Genomic DNA, 10,623 nt, shown 5'->3' on the forward strand with positions numbered 1-10,623 from the left:
ATGTATTGTAAATTGGTGCAGCCACAATGGAAAACAGTATGGGGATTCCTCAAAAATTTAAACATAAAACTACCATATGATCTAGCTATTCCACTTCTGGGTATTTATCCAAAGAACATGAAAACACTAATTCCAAAAGATATATGCCCTTCTATGTTCACTGCAGCATTATTTACAATAGCCAAGACATGGAAACAACCTAAATGCCCGTTGAAAGATGAATGGATAAAGAAGATGTGGTGTAAATATATACAACGGAATACTAGTCAGCCATAAAAAAGATGAAATCTTGCTATTTGCTACAACATGGATGGACCTTGAGGGTATTACGCTAAGCAAAATGTGTCAGACGGAGAAAGACAAATACTGTATGATTTCACTCATATGTGAAAGATTAAAAAAAACTCACATAGATACAGATAACAGATTGGTGGTTACCGAAGGGGAAGGGAGTGGGTGGAGGGTGAAAAGGGTAAAGGGGGACATTTGCATGGTGACAGACGGAAACTAGACTTTTGGTGGTGAACACGATGTAGCATATACAGAAGTCGAAATATAAAGAAGTACACCTGAAAGTTATATAATGTTGTAAAGCACTGTTACTTCAATAAAAAAACAAAAAAGGAACTGAGGAAAAAAAAAAAAGATGTGTTAGGCACCTCCGTGTGCCAGGCACTTCAAGTACATCATCTCTAATCTTCCAGAACTCATGCTCTTTTCACCACCTTACACTTCCTGGTACATAGTTGGTTTGTTGAATTTCGAATCTGAACATCAGAGTCTTATTAACGCCACTTTTATAAGCCATAATTGTTTTTATGCATTTATTCGTTCTGGAATATTGAGTACTGACAATGTGCGCCTCTCTGCACTATGGATCATTACATGTGGAGAAACAAGAAAATGAGGTGCAGTCTTCCACTTAAAGATTTTATGATCTAGTTAGAGTAAGACAAGTATATTAATAAGTTACTTGTCCATGTGACTAATCTTTAGAAAAACAATAACATAAAGTCAAGATTAAGAACAGGGACCCAGAGGGCAAAAGGTCTGCATTTGAATCCTGGCTCTGTCACTTAGCTGTGTGATCATGGTCAAGTTGTTTAACCTCTCTGAGTCTCTTTTCTCATCTGCAAAAGAGGATAACAATAGCACCCACCTCAATCAGTTACTGTAAAGATAAAGAGATAATATGCCTGAAATACATGCCTAGCTAAGTAAAGACAATCAAAGTAAGCTATTGATTTATAGTTTGATTGATTGTTGTTTGTTTCTTCATTCTTACCAGTTCCAGTTTCAGAGATCAGATGTTTTTCAGAAGTCTTTTCTCTAATTCTAAGGCTACCCATCAGGAGCCTCCCAAGAACCAGCTGCACCTACCACATACACTGCCACAGAGTGGGCAACGGATAGACTAATGCAATACGCAATAGAGTGTAAGCTCCTGGAGGAATATACATCTCCATTAAATCTTAGTACAATGCTATGCAATGGAGGGAACGGAGGGAACCTAACACATATCTGTTGCTGTGAAGAGAAGAATATAGGCTTAGAACGTTGTTCTGAGACCAGACCTGCCAAGATTTGAATCCAACTCTGCCATTTACTCAAAATGAGAACCTCGAGAACCAGTTGATAATGCAGAAAAGCTAATTAATTCACCATGGTTACCAGGAAGATAGGGCCTCTTTTCCAAAACACAGCCAAATATATGAGCCAAGATGAGAAAGAAGGAAAAACGTCATCATGCATCTTGTTTTTCAGAAATGTTATATTTAAAAATATATCAATATTCAAACACCATGTGCTTTCTTGAGTTTTAACTCTTACTTTGTTCTCTTTTTTCTGCTAGGGTGTTTTTGGGTGGATACACAATTTCTTATTGCCGTGATACAGCTTGGGACTCTTAAGCACATCAGGCAAGCATATGCATGGAATAAAATATCCCCAAAGAAGAGATTAGTCAAAAAGCATCACTGGGACATCAACCAAATGTAAGGCTCTGCAGGGAAAACTATTCATCAAACTATTATCCTCAGCCACTACCCACAAGGATTTGGTAAATTTCTTTGGAGACAGACTGCACATAACCTTGATAAGACAAGAGGGTATGGGATAAAGGGCAAGTATGTAGGGAAGACTATATATTGTTATAGGAATTGGGAAAAGAGAGAAGTCACAGAGCGCTGGACTGTTCAGGGAAAACTTCACAGAAGTGAGCCTGAGCTGATTTCTGGTGGCTGGGCAAGAGGAAGAGAAGAAGAAAGAAATGCCAGAAAGTGCATGATTATGAGGAGAGGGAGTGAAACACTTTAGGTGGAACAGAAAGCTCCAGGCAGGAAATAATGAGACCAAGTTATAAAAAGAACCTAAATGTCAAGTTAAGAAATTTGGATTTTAGCCAGAGAGTAGCTGGAAAGCCGCTGAATATTTTAGAGGGAAAAAAAATTACAAGGTGCAAGCAATTTATTTTTAGAGTTCAATTTTTTCAATTTTCTTTATTTTGTTGAAAAGGAAATAAATTCACAGAGTCTGAATTTAAAAGGCACAAAAGGGTATATAGTGAAAGGTCTCCCTCCTACTTCTGTCCCCTGCAGCCGACCCATTTTTATCCCTGGAGGCAAACCAATGTTACCAGTTTCCTCTATCTCCCTCCAGAGATATCTATGCACGTGGAAGCAAAGACACACATTCCTCCCCATCTTTTTTGTAAATAGGATGCATATGCACTGATTTACCTTGGGTTTGTCACTTCAAAATATAACTTAGAGATTATTTTGCATGAACACATAAAAAGTTTCCTCATGGCCTTTTTTTAAAAGAGATGGATTGGTACAAAAGAACATAGGTTCAAATTCTCTCTACTTCTTTTACAATTTGCTGCCCAATTCTTCTCCCTGGAGGCAACTCAGTGTGTCTAGTTTCTTATATATCCTTCCAGACATATTCTAGGCATATGGAAGCAAATTAACACAAACTCACACATCCTTCCCCTCTCTTGAAATAAACAAATGAGATGCATACTATACACTATCTCACCCTTCTTTTTTATTTAAAAATATTTCTTAGAAACCTGAATTAGTCTTTATTTGAATTAATAGTATGGTACCAATGTCAATTGTTTGGTTTGACAAAGTATTATGGTTATGTGTAATGTTATCATTGGGAGAAGCTGGGTGAAGAGAGTTCCTGGCGCACATGAACTCTGTGTACAATTTTTGGAACTTCTTGTAAGTCATAAAGTATGTCAAAACAAAAAGTATTAAGAATATTTCTTAGTGATTATTCCGTATCAGTACATAAATAGCTTCCTTTTTTATAGATGCATAGTAGTACTTTTAATAAATAAAATATTTAACTTGTCCCCTACAAAAGCAAAATATTTCAGATTTCCTTTAAATTCCTCAAAATTGGTACAGTGTCCATCTCTGTGTGCTTGGTCTTTGACTCCGTGGTTAAGAGTGGTCTCCGTACCAAACTATGTAACCACAATAAAGATTCTAGTGGGAAATCAGTGGCTGGGAAATGAGGAGAATCCTGTTCTCATCCTAGTCTGCTGCTCACTAGTTGGTTGACATTGAGCAGGTCACCTAACCCTCCTGTCTGGGATCTCTCATCTGTGACATTGGGATTACCTGTTCTGGCTACCTTTAAATTATCTTGAGGGTTATATGAGATGACAGATGGAACACTACTTACTTAAGTTGAATCCACTGTGCAAACAAAAGATTTGGCAAGTATGACTGTCACCTGGAGCCTGTGTCATAATCCTCTATCTGCAATCAGAAATAGTAGGAGTTATCTCATGCCAGATTTAATCTCAGTTTAAAGAGTGTCAGAGAGCTGTACCCTAATCCGTATTATTTTTCATTTAAAATAAAATTACTTTCTGGGCCCTTCTGTTTCTTTATCCAGTCACTAATGACTGTCAGAAGGTGGCACAAAGTAATAGTGATAAATAAAACATTTTCATTTAATAGCCATTTAAAAGGACAGTTTAATAACCCATCCAACCGGTTTACTCCTAGGTAATAGTACATTTTGCACGCAAATCATCCTGTTGGACACATCAAGAAACAATTTTACTTAAACAACAGACATTCCAAAGGGGTCTCACTCAGGAGTGATAATCAAAATATTGGCTTCCACCAATTAGAATGGCATGCAAAAGTCACATCCACACTGGTTCAGCTGGGCTGGAAAGCAGAGTGCAGATTTTATTTTTATCCCAAAGGGAACTTCAAGTTGAATTTCTCCAAAACAAGACAACTACATAGCCAATACCTGCCTTTAAATTTTTTCAAGCTAAACATTTTCTTTTCAGTATTCTATGGTGCAGAACTTGGAAAGATTCAAAGCCTTTTTTTCTAAGGAAATATTTGGCTCCTCCTGCAGAGTTGCTTGCTGCACATATCTTGCTCCAAGTGGGTGTCCGCTAGCCCAGCGAGAAGAACAGCTTATTTAAATCTTCATAGCTGTTCACTAGCCCCGCATTGGTGGTATTAACCAGATAAACGCTTATACCCTTGGATCCAGGAGTTCTACTTCTCAGGATTTGTCCTAAGGAAATGATGGACACTTTGAGGAAGGTGTCAGTTCACTATGATCATCTTCACTGCCCTCCTCACCCATAGGGATGGGTCCCCAGCAGCTCCTTCACAATTGGCTCACCATTGTGACCACACCATTGGCCACAGTTGATTGAACAAAGCATAGATTCCCAACTCAAAAAAAGCCAATCAGAATCTTTTTCCCAGAGTTTGGAATTGGGACAAAGAGATTCTACTTCAGTTTAAAATGGGCTTTTGAAAGACAACAATATAATGTCGAAAGAGGGAAGGGAGCCATCTTCTCCCACTACCACCGCCTAAGTAACAGGAAGCTGGTTGGCAATGGGAGAAATGAAGCACATCCAAAAAAAAGCGCCCAGAAAAGGCTCATCTAGCTAGTGAGTCCAGTCCTTTCCCAGGGCCCTTTGTCTTTCCTCCCTCTCTGTGACACCCACTCTATCATCACCAAAAGTTCACCAATTGGCTGAAGGTAACTTGAATTGGTTTCTTGCAACTAAAGAATGTAACTAGAAAATAGCTTTCCTAGATATTCATTGCAGCATGATGTGCGACTTGGAAGCAACCTCAGTGTTCAGCAGCAGAAGAATCATTATCAATGCTGGCATACACAGGTGTGCAGCCTTTGAGAACACACATTACATAGACCATGTAGCAACAGGCTTAAAGAGTTGTTAACTGATACAAGGACAACACAAAATTTTATGAGATCTTGGGTTACAATTATATAAACATATGTTTAAATATATTTAAAGGCTGGAAGAGAAGAGAAAACAGAAACAAACAAACAAACAAAAGATAGATGTGGAAATATGAGATGGTAAATACCTGAAATTGAACATGGCATAGGAAATGGAAAATGAAAGTAAGGATGTAAATGACCTATTAAAGGAAATGTTGACTGGAAGGCAGCAATTCAAACAGGCTATGAGATTTCAAGTTTGAGTGATTATGAGTATTTTGATGCTATTAACACAAATGGAGAAGGAAGGGACGGGAGGGGAAAAGAAATGAAAGGAAAAGAATATAACATCCCTGGATTAAGGGCTCTGCTTTGTGGGACAGTTAACGCTGCTTTGTGAGGCATAGAATCATATCGGAACACAAACCTGGAGATCTTCAGGTTTTCATTCTACAGATGGAAAATCTGTGGTCCCCAGAGGTGAAGTGACCCACTCAAGGTCGTCTAGCTAAGATTTTGCAGACCCAGGTGCTTAAAATTCAAGTCCAGGGCCGGTCCCATGGCTTAGCGGTTAAATGCATGTGCTCCGCTGCTGGCGGCCCGGGTTCGGATCCCGGGCACACACTGACGCACCACTTCTCCGGCCATGCTGAGGCCGCGTCCCACATACAGCAACTAGAAGGATGTGCATCTATGACACACAACTATCTACTGGGGCTTTGGGGGGGAAAAATAAATAAATAAAAAATCTTTAAAAAAATAAATAAATAAATAAAATAAAATTCAAGTCCAGTGTACTCTACATACACCATCCTGTCCATTGTTTCATAAGAATAACCAAAAAATTTATTAAAGCCACAGTCTAATCGGTTTGATATGTAAATCTTTTCTTGATGACCTATTAATAAATTTAGTTCTCATTTTATAATCAAATTCTTCTCTGAGAAGCATTGCTATTAAAGGGTATTGATTTCATAAGTGATGATGAAGGTTTACAAGTTGTTCAGCTAACTAACCAAACAGCGTTTTGAAATGTTTTCCTTTCTATGAAAGATAGGTCAAAAGTTGGCGATGAGGGCAAGACATATAAATGAAAGCTCCTCCCAGCAGGAGGCACTGTTGCATGGTGGAGTCAGGCAGTGCAAGTGCAAACCTTAGCTTCGCAGCTCTCACTAGCTGTGTAGGCTTGGATGTGTTACTATAGTCTTAGGCAATACATAGTAAGTGCTCTATAAATGTCAGCCCTTATTATTAGCCAAATGAAGTGCAGGACTACTTGCCATGGCTGCTGGTTCCAGGTCAAGGCATTAGGATGTCTTACAGATGTTTGGGGCAAGCCTGGAAGAGTCCAGTTAGGCAGACTAAGCCACACCGGGCCCTGGACATGTAGGTGGGTGAGTAAACAGATCAGGTGAAATCTGAGCAACAGCTCACACTGGGTTTCCAAGAGAAAGTTCAAGGTTAAGTTTAAAGGGCAGGATACCAGGACAGGAAATAATTGGAGAATACTCAGCTTAAACCTAGGAGAGAAGTGAAGCAGGCCAACAATGGTGGTAGTCAGGATGGGGAAGGATATAATGGAAAAAAACAGTGCTCAAAAGCCGTTCAAGACATAGGAAGAAACCCGGTTACCTAGCAATATCAAATGCTATGTTGGAGTTAGGGTCTTAGAGGTAACACTTGTTAAAAATTGCACAGGGTGGGGCCGGCCCTGTGACATAGCAGTTAAGTCCGCACGCTCCTCTGCTGGCGGCCCGGGTTCGGATCCCGGGCGCGCACCGATGCACCGCTTGTCAGGCCATGCTGTGGCAGCGTCCCGTATAAAGTGGAGGAAGTGGGGCACAGATGTTAGCCCAAGGCCAGTCTGAGGAAGACTTTCCTCAGCAAAAAGAGGAGAATTGGCATGGATGTTAGCTCAGGGCTGATCTTCCTCACAAAAAACAAAAAAACAAAAAAAACTGTGCAGGGCCTGAAATTTTACCCTATGTACAAGCTTACAAGTTACTCTTTCACGGACTCGAGCAAAAGACATGAGACTCCTGGGTCAGAGACCAAAGATTTTATTATATGTGGCAAAAGAAGTAGCCAGAGCTTTGTGTTGCTTTGCAGGGGTTCCCCATACCCCCCAAATCCCGCAATGATGACAGAAAGGACCCATCTAGGATGCCTGTCCATGCAGAGGGTTGTGTTATGGGAGAGGAACACTGAGCTGGAGGGATTCACTGTTTTTGTAATGAGCAGAAGCAAGCCAGTTCTTTGTCTGGGAGGAGGCATTACCTTCTCCCTGAAGGTTGCTTGCTGCACACATAACCCCAAATAACGGTGTGGGCAAAGAACTATCAGGGCCTTGCATTCTTGGTATACTTGAAAAAACACACAGGGATGCCCAGGGCCCATGGCAGAGTCTCTCTCCCGACAGCACTTTTAAGCCAGGATGAGAACTTTAGTCAGGGTTGATTGAAAAATGAGGCTGAATTAAGTCAAAAGGAAGGAGACTCCAGAAGTCCAAGAGTGAGGAGCTGGAGAGAGCAGGTGAGTCAGGGACTGACTCTGAAGACAAGCAGAGACTAAATACAAGGATGTGGGACTCAGCAGGGTGGAAGTCATAAGAAAAGATAAGATCTGCGAGGGAGAGAATGCAGAGAGAGAACATGGCCAGAGCAGGACTCACGCCCAATTGAGGGCATGTGACAAGAAGACAGAGGCAGCCAGGTGGACCAGAAAGGACAGGCAGGAGGAGAAGCCGGGCTGCATACAATTGGAGTCCCAGCACACTCAAGCTCAGAGACCAAGGGAAACCTTCCCAGCCCCAGCCCCAGGCCAGGCCAGGGGCCCTTCTTGTGCACTCCCTTAGCAACCTCAGCATGCTCAGCTGCCCTGTATTTGGCTGTCACCCCCATTGGATTGTAACTCCTCCAAGAACGGGGGTGTGTGTGTTTCACTTCCATACCCAGCATCTGCAGCAGCATCTCTCATGGTTGGCGCTCAACAGATTCACTTTGAATTAATGAGTTAGTCAGTTAGTTGGTGAGGTAGTCAGTTTCTGGAAGCATTATGTGGCCCACAGTGTCAGATTCTGTAGAAAAATCATATAAGATGAGGACTGAGAACAAAGCTATTGCTTTTGGAAATTGGGAAGTCACAGGTCACAATTCTGGAAGAAGATTTTGTCAAATTGAAGGCATACAAACTACATCTCCAGAGACTAAGGAGGGGGGTGTTGGTGAAAAGTCAAGATATTAAGCTATTATTCTTTATGTCCCATGCCCCCACCCCTTGCCTTGAATGTGACTATAGATAGTCAGGCAGAGGCATTCGCATTGCCTCAAAGAGAAGCAGGATTGTTACAGCTGATGAAAAGAAATGGAAAGCATTTCAGCTTTTTAAAAAAATTTCCAGGGGCCAGCCCTGTGGCCTAGTGGTTAAGTTCAGTGCACTCTGCATTGGCGGCCCGGGGTTCACAGTTCGGTTCCTGGGCACAGACTTACGCCACTCATCAGCCATGCTGTGGCGGCAACCCACATGCAAAATAGAGGAAGATTGGCAGCAGATGTTAGCTCAGGGCCAATCTTCCCCAGGGAAAAAAAGAATCCACAAGTGGTTTTGCAAATTAAAATATCAGATGTGGGGAGGAGCCAGGGAGTATGTTACAGAGCTGACAACAAAGCAATGGAGTCTGGGAGAGAGAAGAGGAGGAAGAGAACCCTGCCCCCAGGAGACTTGGGGGAGGGCTGAGGGGTGGAGAAGGAGGTCAGAGATGGGGGACAGGAGCCCTGACCTGGAGAAAAGAGGGCCTGCTCCGTGCACCAGGTTGGGGGATCATATTGGGAGATCACCATGCTCCCCGCCTTCCCACTTCAGGGCCTTTGCATTTGTGTTCCCTCTGCCTGGAATGCTCTTCCCATGGCTCAGTCCCTCATTTCCTTCAGGTCTCTTCAGAAATATGGCCTCTCAGAGGGGCATCCCCTGACCATCCTGTCTGAAACAGGAACTCCTCTCCCCACCTCTTTCTAGTCCATTTCCCTGATTTTCCTGACCTTCCTAACACGTGCAGAGTTCCTATGATCCTACTTTCTATTTCTAGTGAAAATGATAAGGGAAAGGAACAAAAATACAAGAGGTTCTGCACTATCACGTATACATTCCTCTCTCTTCTCAGGAATTTTGCGTGCTTGCTACAGGGTAATGTGTCTACTGGAAGGTACAAGTTCCCCTTCCAGGACCCAGATGAAAACAGGAAAGTTGAAATTAGATGTCATCACCAACAGTAACTTTGGTTTTAAAAGAGAAGGCTGGGTCACCTTATCCCTTGGGAAGCTGTGGCCGGGTCACATCACAGAGCTTTACCACGGAAGACCTTCCGTGTGCCCCTCCTAAGACTGATGGAGAGCAGGGATTCACCACCATTCAGACTTTTGAAACAAAAGTGACCTCAGTAGAGGGCTAAGAAGCCATCATGGTTAACATCTTATTAAGTAACCATTACTCTATCTTCTAAAAGAAATATTTCACAGTAGCAAGCATGCATAATCCCTCAGAAGAGAAAAATATTTTTAAATTGCAGAAAATTTTTAAATTGCAGAAAATTTTGTGTATCTTTGTCCCAGAGAGAATCCCTCTCTCATTGCCTTTTAGAAAGAATGAATTAATTAATTCATTAGAGATTACGAGCTCTCACCGTCTCTGGCCACATGAACCTAAACACCATGCTAATGTCTGCAGACCAGCCTATGCCCTTGGGATGGAAAAGTCGGTTTAGTTGGTCCTTTCTTTGCTGTGGGGTGAGGGCCTCCTGTCAATAGGGACTTGCATGATGCCTACAGTTTTTCCAGCAGAAGAAAACCCACTCATGCCCCAAGACTTTGCTGAGCCATTCCAAACTGTCAAGTGTGAACACATCTTTGGTGCCCCAGGACACCCCTGAACAGAATCGGATGCTTAATGCCCGAAGGGATGGAGTCCTAACACTTCACTTGGGTGGGACCAGACAGTGGTCAAATCCTCCCTTGCTACATGTGGGGCTCACTACTATGCCCTGTGGGCTGATTACAAACCCCTAGTTTAAAAACTAAATAGCTAGGACATCTTGAACCTAGTCCTGCAAAGGGGTGTGCCTGGCAGAAGCAGAGAAAAGAAAGCCAGGAGAAGAAAGACAGAGAGGTAATAACAGAATTCATCACAATTCAAATTCAGTTCAAATTCAAAGAAATTGCTTCAAATTCTGAGCCTCTTATCAAATAGGGAAGCTCATTTCCATCAGCATGGTGGGGAAATAGCTGCTGATAAGCAATGAGAGCTGTTCAGTCATTGTTGTCTCCTTCGCTCACTAACACACACACACACACACACACACACACACAGACATGAGCAAAC

The sequence above is a fragment of the Ceratotherium simum genome, chromosome 1, assembly GCF_057802395.1.
Source record: "Ceratotherium simum simum isolate JZ-2026a chromosome 1, ASM5780239v1, whole genome shotgun sequence".
NCBI lineage: Eukaryota > Metazoa > Chordata > Mammalia > Perissodactyla > Rhinocerotidae > Ceratotherium > Ceratotherium simum.